Genomic DNA, 15214 nt, shown 5'->3' on the forward strand with positions numbered 1-15214 from the left:
ACTGCGGCTGTGGCCATGCGATCCAGGGCTGACCCCGAGGCACTGCAGCCACAGGCCACCCCAGAGGCTGGAGGTGCCACTGCCGCAGCCACGCGGCCGGACCCCAGGTACCACCTGCCACAGAGGCACCATGGCCTGGGGCTGGCCCAGGAGGTGCCACTGTCATGGCTACACAGCAGGCCCTACAGGCTGCCCCAGAGGCACTGCAGTCACATGGCCCGGGGCCAGCCCCAGAGGTGCCACTACTGCGGATACATGGCCTGGGGCTCGCCCTGGAGTCATTGCTACCACAATGATGTGACCCAGGGCTGGCCCTGAAGGTGCTGCTACTGTGTCTTAGGGCTGGCCTGGAGGCACCACTACTGCAGCCAGGCCGTCCGGGTCCAGCCCTGGAGGTGCCGTGGTATCAGCGTCTCCATCCTCCGGAGCCAACCCCAGACTGTGTGGCCGCAGAAGCAGTGTCTCCTGGGCTGGCCCCTGGCTGCCTGGCTGCGGTAGCCATGCTTCCAGGCTGGCCCTATAGAGGTGCTTGAGTCCTGGCGCTGCCTCCTCTCCAGTGGCAGTGTGGGGCATGTAGGGGCTCAGCTGAGCTCCTCCCCATCATGAGTCCTGTAATTAGGAGGAGGGGTCTGTAATTGCCTCGTGGGCCGGATCAAAGCCCAAAGCGAGCTGGATCCAGCCCGCTGAGAGACTTTTGTCCACCCCGATCTAAAGAATAGCCACATCTCCTGAATAGGAGTGAAACCCTTATGAATTTGTAGACAAAAGACATTTTCTGTGAAAAATCACTTTTTGTGAAAAATGTGATGTAATTGAGAGTCCAGCTTTCCATTAATGATTAGATTAGAGAGAAGTTTTTGACCTGCCCTAGTGAAAATGAATAGCCATTCAACATTTGAGGGAACATGTAGGCTGTGTCTGCATTGGCACGATCTTGCGCCAAAGTGGCCGCTTTTGCGCAAAAACATGCTGCCTGTCTACACTGGAGGGGAGTTCTTGCACAAGAACACTGACGTTCTAATGTGTGAAATCAGTGCTTCTTGTGCAAGAACTGTGATGCTCCTGCTCAGCAATAAGCCCTCTTGCGCAACTGTTCTTGCGCAAGAGGCCAGTGTAGACAGGCAACATGAATTTCTTGCGCAAGAAAGCTCGATGGCTAAAATGGCCATCGGAGCTTTCTTGCGCAAGAGAGCGTCTACACTGGCACGGATGCTCTTGTGCAAAGGCACATGCCAGTGTAGACGCTCTCTTGCGTAAATACTTTAACGCAAGAACTCTTGCGTTAAAGAGTATTTGCGCAAGATCATGCCAATGTAGACATAGCCGTACTTTTTTTGCAGTATTCCACCAACTCTGCTTATACACGGAAAACATGTAGGAATCACTGTGCTAAATCAAACTAGTGATTCATGGAATCTAGTACATGGTCTCGTTTAAGGAATAAGTTGCACATAAATGAACTTCTTCCTAACCTCAGGCAGTTAGGGCACATCTCTACTTACCAGAAGATCAAGGCTCCGGAGGTCAATCTTCATAGAATCATGGAATCCTAGAGTTGGAAGAGAGCTCAGGAGGTCATCAAGTCCAATTCCCTGCTAAAAGCAGGACCAACCCCAACTAAATCATCCAAATCAGGGCTTTATCAGAGCAGGACTAAAAAATCTCTAGGGACGAAGTCTTCCACCACCTCCCTAGGTAACTGATTCCCATGCTTCACTGCCCTCCTAGGCCACGTGTAGACAGCGACATTATTTCGGGATACTGGAAGTATCCCAAAATAGTTATTCCGTGTCTTTAAATGTGCCTGTTATTTCAAAATGTACCCTTATTTTGAGGGTAGGGTGCAGTGTAAATGCACCTCTAGTGAAATAGTATTTTCTAATATCCAACCTAGACAGTCCCCACTGCAACTTGAGACCATTGCTCCTCATTCTGTCATCTGTCACCATTGAGAACGGACACATTCCATCCTCTTTCGAATCCTCCTGCAGGTATTTGAAGGCTGCTATTAAATTCCTCCCTACCCCCTCATTCTTCTGTAGACTAAATAAAGCCAGATTCCTCAGCCTCTCCTCCTAAGTCATAAGTCATTTTGTTGCCATTTGATGGACTTTATCAATTGCATGTAAATCCTGTCTGTAATGGTGGGCCCAGAATTGGACACAATACTCCAGATGTGGCCTCACCAGTGCTGAATAAAGGGGAAGAAACACTTCCCTAGATCTACTGGAAATGCTCCTCCTAATGCATCCCAATTATCCTGCTTGGCACCATGGGCACATTCTTGACTAGTATCAGCTTCTTATCTACTGTAATCCTAAGGTGTTTCCCTGCATAACTTCTGCTTAGCCAATTGGTTTCCAATTTAGGGAATGTCTACATTGCATTCCTCTTTCGAGAGAGGAATGCAAATGCAGACTAATGAAATTGCAAATGAAGCACGTATTTGAATTTCCTGCACTTCATTTGCATAATCGCACCTGGCTGCTTTTTCAAAATACCCTATTTCAAAAAAAGAAATGCTGTCTAAACGTGGTTATTTTACAAGAAAACCCTTCTTTCGAAATAATCCTTACTCCTAAAAAAATGAGGTTTAACAGTTATTTTGAAAGAAGGGTTTTCTTTTGAAATAACCGTTTCTAGACAGCGTTTCTTTTTTTGAAATAGGGTATTTCGAAAAAGTGGCCAGATGCAATTATGCAAATGAAATGAGGGAAATTCAAATCCATGCTTCATTTGCAATTTTGTTCATCTGTATTTGCATTCCTCCGCCTTGCTCCAGCACCCTTCCCCTAGCCAGACACCTTCCCCCAGCTGGCTCCTGCACCCTCCCCTGCTACTGAACCCTCCTTCCTGGCCACACACTGCAACGTTCCTTGTTCTTGATCCCTCCCCCAGCCAGGCACCCTACTCTCAGCCTGCTCAGGCACCTCATCTCCCACCCAGACCTTGAACCACCATTCCTCTCACTGGAAACCCTGTCCCACACACTGACTCCCCATTTTTGTCCTAAACCCAGGGGCTGAGGGGGGGGGGGGTCACAAAATCCACTAACTCTGGAACCCCAAAGGAGTAAATCTGGGTTATGGGAAGCCCTGAACCTCAATCCTCACTGTCCTCCTCCGCCCCCTCCCCGCGCATTGGGGCTGGAGCACCAAAGAAGTGAAGCCTCTCAGTTGGGGGCTGCATCAGTGGGGGGGTATTTTGTTTATTTGGGGTTGTTTTGGGGTTTTTTGCTTTTCACTTGTGTAGTTCCCAGTTGATTTTTCTGTGGGTCAGTGGACCCCAACCCAAAAAAAGGTTCCCCACCCCTGCCATAAATAAAGAAAACATGGGAATCTTTTGTGTTGGACATAAATGAATATGTTACTTTCTTTAAAATGAAGCTTGATAAACTAACTTAAGAAAATTGCAGTGCTTAATCAGTTTAATAATTGAAATGAATAGTTCCTTTTTACTCGTTAAATTACACTGTTCTCCCTTGCTGCAGCACTAGCAAAATGGCTTGGACATAATTATGTAATTAACAGCAAGTTTCCATTAGCAACTGGTGGCCCTTGGAAAGGTTTGTGTTGAGCCAGGTGGGTCACGGGCCAAGAGAATTTGGGAACCATTGTGTTAGAGAGATGGGAGAATGCAGGGTTGCAGTGGGGCAAGGCTAGTGGCAGGGCGGCAGGGCTAGGAGAACAGTGCCTCCACCTATGAGGTATGGCCCAGGCCCAGGTCCAGCCCCACTGGCTGGAAGCCCCACCCACATTTGCCAAGCAGATAGAGCAGCAACAGACAGAGGCAGCCGAGGGAGCAGGAGGGCCATGGTCTGCCATGATCCCAGAAGGTATAACAAAATCATTTTACCAATTACTGTTTCCACTCAAATTCTCCATTGCATGACTATTTTGAACTCCTTTATCATTTAAAAGAATTGTTGTCCACATGTCCAAAAAAAGTACCCCTCTAGAGAAATTCCTACAGACCAGCCTGTAATGCACACAAGTGCAAGGGTACTTGGCATAACTTTGAAATAACTTTTTTAATAAAACTGCCAGGCAATAAATCTATTGTTGTTTCCTATGCAGATTTCCTCACCTAGCTTCTGTCACATTTGTTGCAGCGCAATGGTTCACGTGCAGAAAAGCACACTTATCCTTTAACACACAGACACTCAGTCCCCTCCGATCTTCTCTGAGATGACTTCCAAGTCTCTGTAATGTGGCCTCAATGTATGGGCATTCTCTAGAGCAGTGGTCTCAAACCTTTTTATGTCCAAGAATACTTTCTGCGTTTAAGGGCAACACAGAATCTACCCCTACCCCAAGACCCCATCCTTCCCCCAAAGCCCCACTGACTCCACCCCCTCCCTTGGTTGCTTTCCCACACACACTTTCATCTGTCTAGGACACAGGGTTGGGGTGCAGGAGGGAATGATGAGTGTCAGTTCTAGGAGCAAGTTTGGATGTAGGAGGGGGCTTCAGGCTGGGGCAGAGTGTTGGGTACAAGATGGGATGAAGAGTGTGGGCTGTGGGAGGGAGTTTGGGTGGGCTCAGGGCTGGCACAGGGAGCAGGCGTGCAGGCTGTGGCTGGGAGGTACTTACCACAAGTGGCTCCCAATCAGCAGTACAGAAGGACTCAGGTAAGCTTAACTCTTTCTAGGCCATGGGCCACACAAGTATATGAGTTACACATATTTGCCATATCTGGACTGTATTTATGTTCTTAAAACAAAAACATCCGTAAAACATTTTTTTTCGAATAAGATTTCTCATCCCTGGGATTCACAGTCAAGAACAGTTTCTAGAGAGGAATTAGAAAGAAATGTCCTCTGATTTTAAAATTATCTTAATTAAAAAAACATTCACACACATAACAAGGAAAATTGCCAAGAAATAAGGGTATGTCTACACTACAAAGTTAGTTCGAACTAACCAACGTTAGTTCGAACTAACTTTCATAGGCGCTACACTAGCGCTCCGTTAGTTCGAATTTAAATCGAACTATCGGAGCGCTTAGTTCGAACAAGGAAACCCTCATTTTACGAGGATTAAGCCGAGTTCGAACTAGCTAGTTCGAATTAAGGGGTGTGTAGCCCCTTAATTCGAACTAGTGGGAGGCTAGCCCTCCCCATGTTTCCCTGGTGGCCACTCTGGCCAACACCAGGGAAACTCGTCTGCCCCCCACCCAGCCCCGGAGCCCTTAAAGGGGCACGGGCTGGCTACGGTGCCCGTGCCAGGTGCAAGCCTGCCAGCACCCAGCCAGCAGACCCTGCACCTGGCACAGCTCGAGCCACCCACCCGATGTCCCCCAGCCCTCCGCCTCTTCCCGGGACCAGGCTGGCGGCTCCCGGGAGCTTGCCCGGGACCGCAAGAGGCGGGCACCCACCTGCTCTAGTGCGGACATCGTGAACCTTGTCCACGATCTCCGCACTAGGCACAGGAAAGTGGCCGGCTAGGGCAGGAGAGCTGCCAGCCTGGCCACCCAGGAGCAGGAGTGCATGAAAATCAAGGTGGTCCACTGAGACCCCCGACCCTGAGCCCTGAGCTTACAATGTCTGTACTGGGTCAGACCAAAGGTCCATCTAGCCCAATAGACTGTCTGCCGACAGTGGCCAACCCTAGGGACCCTGGAGGGGATGGACCGAAACAATGACCAAGCCATTTGTCCCCCACCCTATGTTACATCATGGAAAGTCCCAGGACTCTGGAGAGTAAGGCTGAGTCCTATTTGACTCCATTCAGGCCATTATTCAGTTTCTGTGGTTCACTAATTAAGTTAAATATTATGGGGCTAATTCATGGTGGATGATCCAGTCACTTTGGTTAGGCAGAAGCGAAGTGGCCAGAGAGGAGAACTAAGATCCACCCAGGAATGGAGCATTGCCTGTTCCATTAGATTTTCACCATCTCCTCAGGCATGATGTGGTGGTGTTGGGGTCTCACATTAGGCCTTGAGGAAGGCAGATTTGTGCCCCTGAATGGGTCCCTAGGGATCGAATCTGGCTCTCTGGACCTGTTGCAGTAGATATTCCTATTGACTCCATAGGGAGGGGTCTGTAGAGAGAACTAGGCATTTTTAGACTGCGATAGTCAGGGCAGCATGCTCAGCTGTATGCAAGCACGCTCCAAAACATACATTCCTGAACCCCCTGGCAGGGGTCTCCCCAAAGAAACCAGTGCCCTGACTCATCTCACTCCATAAACAATGAAGAGGCCTGTGATACCTTACATCAGGGGTGGGGAACCTTTTTTGGGTCAGGGGCCACTGACCCATGGAAAAATCAGTTGGGGCTGCACACAAGTGAGAAGCAAAAAAAGAAAAACCAGCCCCGTACTGACGTGGCCCCTAACGGAGGAGAAAGACATTCCCCACAATCCCCTCACAAGCCAGAACCTAATGGGGTCCAGGCTAGTAGACTTTGTGTGCTCCAGTTCCACAGCAGGCATGAGCTTTCTAATACTCGGGATGGGGGAGCCCCCTTAGCCTTAGGGGCCAGATCCAGGCAAGCCAGGGGTCCGCATTCAGCCCAAAGGCCTGAGATTCCCCACCTCTACCTTAAAGAAATAATATAATATAATATAATATAATATAATATAATATAATATAATATAATATAATATAATATATTTTCTTACTATGTACTTTAGAAAGGTGTGTCTGTCTGTCTATTCTTCCGTCCATCAGTGAGTCTATGTGTTCAAGAACCTCTCCTAAACCATAACAACTAGGACCACCACATTCGGTATGCTGCTTTCTCTTCTTAAAGCTAGGTCAGGGTTTGATTATCTCAGGACAAGGGGATAAGCCTGGAATTCGCTTGTTTCTCATAAAATGGAAAGGGAAAGGTCTAGCAGGAGGGAGTTATGCTGCGGATTGAGCCAGGGGACAAGGGTGGAGAAAGGGACAGCTATCCAATATATATTTCTCTGTCTGTGTGTCTGTTTGTCTGTGTGTCGGTCTGTCCCACACCCGGGGAACATGCACTGTTTTCCGGGTTGTGTGCTCACTGTAGCAGCAGCGACTATGGGTAGGCACTTCTTACCTCTCCCTCTCTTCCCCACCCAAGCTGCTGCAGTGTGAGGGGCTGGGGTTATTGTCTTCCCCTGGGGCAGCCTGCATACTGAACCCCCCACTTCCCAGATCCACCCCAGAACAATAATTTAAACAAAGAAAAATGCAATGCTCAGTCAAACTTCCAGTAATATATAATGTAATATAGAATATCTCCTTGCCTCTAATTTCTACTCCAACCTTTTTTACCCATGGAAGTTTATGCCCAATTACATCTGTTAGACTTTCTATCCCTGTGAGACTTGTCTCCACAAACAACAACATTCTCAACCCACTTTACAGGGGATTTGTTTGGGACCCTTTGTTCTCACTTCTTGTCCATTTTATCAAATCGGCACGAGTAGGTAAAAAGAGGAATTTTATTTATTCCTTCACATAACACATGAATTAGCGGGCACCCAATGAAATCAGCAGGTGGAAGGTTTAAAGCAAACGTAAGGAATACTTCTTCTCCACAGTCAACCTGTGGAACTCCTTGCCAGGGGATGTTGTGATGTTCAAAGTAGTAATAGGATTCAAAAAAGAAGCTCATGAAAGTCAAGCCCATCAATGGCTGTTAGCCAAGATGGTTAGGGATGCAACCTCATGCTCTGGGTGTCCTTAAACCTCCACCCATCAGAAGCTGGGACTGGATTACAGGGGATGGATTATTCCCTCTGAAGTTCCTGGCATTGGCCACTGTCGGAAGACAGTGTACAGGGTTAGAAGAACCATTGGTCATTTTGATGTAGCCCATTTGGATTTCTCTAATACTGGAGAATATTTGTATAATTAAGGCAAGTTTAGTGTCTTACCTGTCACATCCAGGTTCTGGGAGTCACTTAGAAGTGAATTCTTTTCCTGATTCTGATCATCCTTGTGCTGATACAGACAGGTAAATCTCCCTGTGTTGTTCACACTCACTTGATAGCTGTAGGCAAATTTGTTTTCCTGCATTGGCCAGCTTCCAAGATCCTTCTCATCTTTGCAGAAAATAACACGTGAAAAAGGAGAGAGGGCAGGTACTTTGCACTTCAGGACCAAGCTGACTCCTTCCTCAGAGGATGTCTTGTCTAGAAGTAGCTGAGGAGCAGAGAGGTTACCTGAGTAATAAAAACATTCGGCTAAAGACAATGGGTCTATTTCCTTAATGATGGAACCTGCCAGTGCTCTAAGGACATTAGCAGAGATTTTGGCCCAATATATAAGGTCACCTGCCTGGTTTTGGGGCCTTTACAAAATCCCAATGGAAATGTTGCCCCAAAGAGCCCATAGAAGGAAAGGAAGTGGGGGGTCAGTCTGTTGCCTCTGTCTCTGTCTCTGTCTCTACACAACCAGTTATTTCAAAATAATGTTGAAATACTGTCAAGCTAGAGGAGTGTTTACTCCAAATCTTGTAACCTTCAGGCTGTGTCTAGACTGGCAAGTTTTTTCTGCAAAATCAGCTGCTTTTGCAGAAAAACTTGCCAGCTGTCTACACTGGTCAATTGAATTTCCACAAGAACACTGACGATCTCATGTAAGAAATCAGTGCTTCTTGCGGAAATACTATGCTGCTCCCGTTCGGTAAAAGTCCTTTTGCGCAAAAGCTTTTGCGCAAAAGGGCCAGTGTAGACAGCTCAGATTTGTTTTGCGCAAAAAAGCCTCGATTGCGAAAATGGCGATCGGGGCTTTTTTGTGCAAAAGCGCGTCTAGATTGGCACGGACGCTTTTCTGCTAAAAGTGCTTTTGCGGAAAAGCGTCCGTGCCTATCTAGATGCTCTTTTCCGCAAATGCTTTTAACGGAAAACTTTTCTGTTAAAATCATTTGCGGAAAATCATGGCAGTCTAGACGTAGCCTCATTGTATAAGGAGTCGGATGAGGAGAGCTCTATTTTGAAATAAGTGCTGTGTAGATGCTCCCAATTTTGAAATAAGCTGCGCAATTGATGTAGCTCAGTTTGCATAGCTTATTTTGAGTTAAAAGCCCAGCTGTGTAGATGCACCCTCAGAGTTACTTATCCAACCGTAACAAATAGTCCCAATTTATCAGCGGCCACTAAAACTGGGTGCCTTGATTTTAATTGTGCTCTAGTCACACCAATTCATAAAGTCAGAGACAGCCCAGAATTATAAATTCCTGGTTAGACAGACTATGGACAGTGTTCCATACTCCTTCTTACAAGCCAGGTTCTTTCTCCCTAATTTTCCAAATGACACTGATCTATCCTTGCATCATGGGAAGTTTGGGGAGGAAATTTTTATATAGGCACCATCTAAGACAAGCAAAATAACATATCCGGGCCCCTGTGACAGCAGAAGCTTGCAATAGGTTGGGTTTGCTGACCCGCTGCACTATCCACTATTTCCAAATGGGGTTGAAAGACTCTTATGAAAAAGTCTGCTATATCCCAGTTCCCTATATGGGTTGCCAGAGCCATCCAAGGGGTTCAGAGCAGGTGTGGAAAACAGGCTGGACTTGGATCCGGAAAAGAAGCCTGAGGCCTTGGTTTAGGGAAAAAATTCCAGTGATTCATCTTTTTCATTATTCTTATTTTTATTCCTGCATAGCCCAGGGTTTACCTTTTAGTTTTACTGCATCCTTTTTTGGTTGTTTATACTCAAGAGCATATGTTCATTAAGAGCAATTCACAAGCTAATACTGCTGATCAGCTTTCAATCACTGTGCTGTTTGGTCAATTACGCCATTGCTATTAAATTAATTATCTGCCAAAGTATTTTGCACAGTGTTTTTCTAGATGTTCCTGTGGAATTTGGTAAATAAATTAATTTCCCTCAATATAGAGACCTTCATCTAATAAACAATTAATATTTTTAACCCAGTCTACATAACCCCACCCAGCTCCTCACAGTTTCTGTCCCCGGAATTCATTGCTAGTCTTTCAGAAATTGCAGGCTTTTTCTGCAGTGTTATTTTATTTCTGTTCTAGGAATGTGGAGCAAATACTCACCCGGAGAGCTGCAGATTTCTTGATTTGTGAAATGAACCCCTTTAAAATAAACACACAATTTTAGTTTTGGGCACAGGCTCAAGCTTTGTTCTATGCTGCTATTGGGTAAATCCAGACTCACCTGTTGCTGGAATGGGTCAGGGCACATTCTGACCTCCGTTACCCAGAGATAAATAATACCTTTAGCTGCATATTATTTTCTCTTATGAGATATAAAGGAAATTAAATACAATGGTGGTTTATAGCCTATGATCCAGGGTCCCTTGTGGGTTTGCAGATTAAATCTAAGGCTTTGTCTATGTTGCCAATTAAACAACAAAACATTTGTCATTCACGGAGGCTTAACACCCCGTTCATTTGAAAGACAAACTTTTCAGTGGCAAATGGGTCATTTTCCGCAGGAGTGCTCTCCTGTTGACAATACAAATCCTTCTCATAGGTGGTAGAATGATTTTGTCAGGAAAAGGGCTCACAAACAGCAGCGTTTACATTACTCGACTTTTATCGACACAACTGTACTGACACAGCTGTGACAGTAAAAGCTGTGTAATATTATGGACAAATCCTAATATTTCCAAAGGGATCTGCAGCTGCATTTGAATTATTTTAGGGGTCCACAAATGAAAAAAAAAATCGCTGTAATGCAGACATGATAGAGTGGTTGAGCAAAATGACACCTGGATGTTTCAAATACAAAAAAAGAAAGGAAATGCATTCTGCCCCTTTAACATTTTCATCATATGACACATGATGTTGAGTAATATCACATACTAGCAGGTAAATGCAGAGCTATAATAACATTATATAAAGGGGCACCAATTCTCTTCAAGCCTAGATTAAACTAAGATCTCAGTCCCAATTTAACTGACTTTACACTAGTGCAAAAATTTAACTCCCTGGGAGCTCCTTGCAATATTCTAGACAATGCATTCCCTATTAAACTCTAGAGGGGCGTCTGCACAGCAATGCTTTTTCGAAATCTACACAGCCGGCAGTTATTTCAAAATAATGTCGAAATACAGGCAGTCCCCGGGTTACGTACAAGATAGGGACTGTAGGTTTGTTCTTAAGTTGAATTTGTATGTAAGTCGGAACTGGTACATATTGTAGGGGAAACTCTAGCCAACATTTTTTTTAATTTTGGATAGCATAGGGAAAGGTTAACTCCCCTCTAATGTTTGTTTTGCTGTCTGTTCCCCTGTTCAGAAGATTTCACATCTATTTCTGTCCCTGTGACAAACTCAGGACTAAAGGAGTAACTCATCAAATACCAAACAGCTCTGCACCATGCTTTGAGCTAATAGCTTTATTTCCACACACCACCCAGGGTTCTAGGAGGAGGGTCCTTTTTTTGCTAACACAATGAGGCCAGCACTTTGTTTGTTTTGGTGGAGTCTTTGTTTGCCCAGGGAGCCCAGCATGTATAGGGGGAGGAGGGGCGGAGAGGCTGCTTTTGTCTGCTGTTCGGCAGCCTGTTGCTTAGGGGAGGGGGCAGCCTGTTGCTGGCAGGGGGGGAGGGGGGAGGCGTGCAGAATGCGAGGCCGCGGGGGCGGGGCAGCGGGCGTGGGGAGGCACTTTTCCTCTGCCTGGCAGCTCTGCGGGATCCCTGTCCCTGTGGCCGGCTGCTGCAGGCAGAGGCCAGTTGGAGCCGGCCGAAGAGGAGGAGAAGGTGGATTCTAGGACCCAGGTGAGCGAGCCCCGGGGACGCTGCTGCGCTCTGGGAGCCCGGCATGTATAGAGGGGAGGAGGGGCAGAGAGGCTGCTTTTGTCTCTTCGGCAGCCTGTTGCTCAGGGGTGGGGGCAGCCTGTTGCTGGCAGGGGGGCAGCGGGCGTGGGGAGGCACTTTTCCTCTGCCCGGCAGCTCTGTGGGACCCCAGTCGGAGCCGGCCCGAGGAGGAGGATCCTAGGACCCAGGTGAGCGAGCCCGGGAATGCTGCTGCGCATGTGCGGGAGTTGCCTCACCCCGTTCGTATCTAGGGATCCGATGTAAGTCGGATCCATGTAAGTCGGGGACTGCCTGTACTGTAAGCTGGAGGACTTCTTACTCTGACTCCTGCAACCCTCATTGTAATAGGAATAAGGAAAGCCAGAGGAAGGGTGCTCTATTTCAGAATAAGTGCTGTGTAGATGCTCCCCATTTCAAAATAAGCTGTTTTGAAATAAGCTACGCAATTGACCTAGCTCACTTCTTCCATGTTGTCTGCTTTGAAAAAAATTGAGCCATTCTGAAATTGTTTCATATCAGACAAAGGCCAAGTTACCTGGAAAATTGCTGCTTCTAAAATTCCATTATATATGAATTGTCCATGTGAAAATTAGTCAGTCATATTTTGTTTTATTGCTTGGAAAGACATGCCTGTTTTTCTGCTGTCACATAGATGATTAAAGAGATTTAAGGCAAACAATTGAAAATAAAAAAAATTCCTTCTAGATTGTGACTAAGAAGAGATTTGAATTTGAAAAGGAGATTGTTTTAAGGAAATTCTGAGTATGTGAACGGAGGAAGATTTTTAAAATGTGAGGCTGTTTTTAAATGAAGTCAGAACATATTCTCAACTACTGGAACTTTCACTACCATGAAAAATTCCCATTCTGCTCTCTCTTTAAACTCAGCAACTAAAGTCATGATGCTTGCCAACTAAACTACTGAAAGCATGTAAAAGGAAAAGAATGGTGCTTAAAATAATAAATACAGTGTAGGTACAACAATTATTTCCAATGATTTAAATAAATATTTGGCATGGTGTTTTTTCTTACTTGCCAAATAAAACTGATCAGATTATTTATTATAAGAATTGGACTCCTTGTTTCTTAGATGACAAATAAATATATGTGGAATCCAGCCACCTCTAATCACTGTGGGTATTCCTACACTGCAGAGCTTTCCTCAGATAAGCTACCCAAACTTGTACAATGAGGATTACAGGAGTTGGAGTAAGAAGTCTTCCAACTTGACAGTATTTAGATACTATTTTAAAAAAACAGCCTGCTGTGTAGATGCGGACTAAGTTATTTCAGAATAGCACTAGTTATTTTGAAATAGAGTTGCAGGTTAGGCGTACCCTATGACTTCTTTTGAATTCCATTTTGGATTATTCAAGAAGATTTCACGCTCTTTATTCATGTTTGCATATTGTAGGTGTCCCAATGGAAAAGAAATTCTGGCATTTACAAAACATTAAATGATTATATCTTCAATGTATAGGTTATTAATCTTCCAAAATAAGTTCCATTCTATAGTGGTGGATCTTAAACAGAGATATCTTGATTAAACAAGTGATATTTCCTTACGGTCTGATTCTGCCCCAGATTTGCACAGTTCAAATCAAAAGTAAGTCAAGTGGAGTTACACTGAATTTGCAATGGTAGAATCTTAACCTTTATATGTGTGTCTCAGTATGTGTATAAAATTAAGGCTGAGATTTTAAGTGTGCCCTAAAGGATCTGGACTCTCAATTCCAGTTAAGGTGAATGAGAATTGTGTGTTGAAATCCCCTAGGTGACTTGGCAAACCTTACCCTTAAATTCAATTTTAGACCAGTTATTAAAATGTTGCCTTTTAATTAAGGGGACCAGGCTCAAATATTTTGCTCTCAGTCTCAACTAAAAAGAAAAGGTGGAATATCCACACTACTCACAGCAAAGCCAGAGAAGCAGCAGTGGGATCATCAGGAGATTTGGTGAGGAGAGGCAACAAGGAGACCAGAATCTGTTCTGGGTTTCCTCTTGCCCACTGGGATTCACAGAAGATCAGACACAGCCCCTCCCAACTGAGTTGCTTCTGGTAGCAGGTACAGGAAGCTGCTGCATTCACCTCTGCATCTCCTTTTGCTTCTCAGGGCTGTGACAATAGGCAGGTCGGTTTTTTATCTCCTGTGGACTGTGTTGCCGCTGTCTGTATGAAACGAGGGTTCACTACATTCTCCCTGCACCATCCCTCAGCCCCAGCTTCCTGTTTGAAACTGAAAAACCAAGGAGTTTCCTTTGATCTGAACCTCAAACAATGACAATGGACTGTGGAGGCGTCAGTCCCATGTTCTGAATGGCCAAATAAACAGGAGAAGAGACATTTCAGCCAATTTTCACATTTAACAGCCCTTCCTTTCCGTGGGTGTGTAGGGGGTGTTTTAAAGTCACTTCTGCTATAAATTAAGAAAGCCTTTGGCTGTGCTTGAAGAAAACAACCTAAATTCTTTCTCTGATACCAGTGTACCTAAAAGCAGCTCTACTGAAAAGTTTCCGAAAAACTTTTGTGCAAAAGGGCCAGTGTAGACAGCAGAGATTTGTTTTCTGCAATAAAGCCCCGATTGGGCTTTTGCGCAAAAGCGTCCTGCCAATCTAGACGTGCTTTTCCAAAAATGCTTTTAACAGAAATCTTTTCCGTTAAAAGCATTTCCGGAAAATCATGCCAGTGTAGACGTAGTCTGAGTGTGTTGGTGTGTAAATACAGTTTGCTCCTGCTTTGCTTAGATTTGTTAGATAGTTTGCAGATTTGAGTATTACTTTGTTTATTGTAATTAACTTAATTTGTGACTCTACCCCAGCTATTGTTTTATTAAATGCAGGGAGAGCTAAAATATGGTTACCAATGTTTGTAATTTTGTGGGAATACAGAAAAGCAGGATCTTGCTAAATTTGTTCCAAAGGGAAGGGCTCATAATTATCAAAAAGAACCTTGCTAAGCAGGGACCTGACTTTCAGAGCTCTATGGCTATGGCCACACTACAGAGTTTTTCTGGGATACCCTGAAAAAATGCTGCCACATCCAGGGAAAGCATCCGCTTTTTTTGGACCAATTTCCAAAAAAGCGGGCACATGCACTGGGAAGCCCTGTATTCCTCATTTTATGAGGAATAAGGGCTCTTCTGAAAGAGGAGGTTTTTCCTGCATTTCGCCCAATGTAAATAGGTCAAATGTTGGAAAAGTCTCTTCCGAAAAAAGAATCAGAAAAAGGTACACAAATTGCGATTCGCAATTTGCGTACCTTTTTCCAAAAAGCCCCCCCCCCCTGCAGTGTAGACATAGCGTATGAGAAAAAAGGGGTGAGGGAAGGTTATTCTAATCTAAATCATATTTATGTTTTCTCCAGCCTGCATGGGTTAGATGTGTTCTCCCCCACTGTTCAAAGAGAAGAGCTAAATAGGCATCTTTAGGAATCTTTTTAGGTTAAATGTGTTTCTTCTGTCCTGCTTGCTAAGAGTTGAAATCACTTGAGACTGATG

General features: G+C 45.1%; 1 long non-coding RNA gene across 1 annotated transcript; it reads right to left on the minus strand.

Moving 5' to 3' along the window:
• Positions 1-7863: 7863 nt before the first annotated feature.
• Positions 7864-14065, minus strand: LOC149523265 (uncharacterized). The gene is made up of 3 exons (XR_016347254.1): positions 13631-14065; positions 9993-10031; positions 7864-8144 (listed from the first exon to the last, which is right to left on the minus strand). It is a non-coding gene; the product is annotated as an uncharacterized LOC149523265 (long non-coding RNA).
• Between the last annotated feature and the right edge of the window lie 1149 nt (positions 14066-15214).

Source organism: Pelodiscus sinensis, chromosome 18 (assembly GCF_052426305.1).
Source record: "Pelodiscus sinensis isolate ZL-2025 chromosome 18, ASM5242630v1, whole genome shotgun sequence".
NCBI classification, from domain to species: domain Eukaryota; kingdom Metazoa; phylum Chordata; order Testudines; family Trionychidae; genus Pelodiscus; species Pelodiscus sinensis.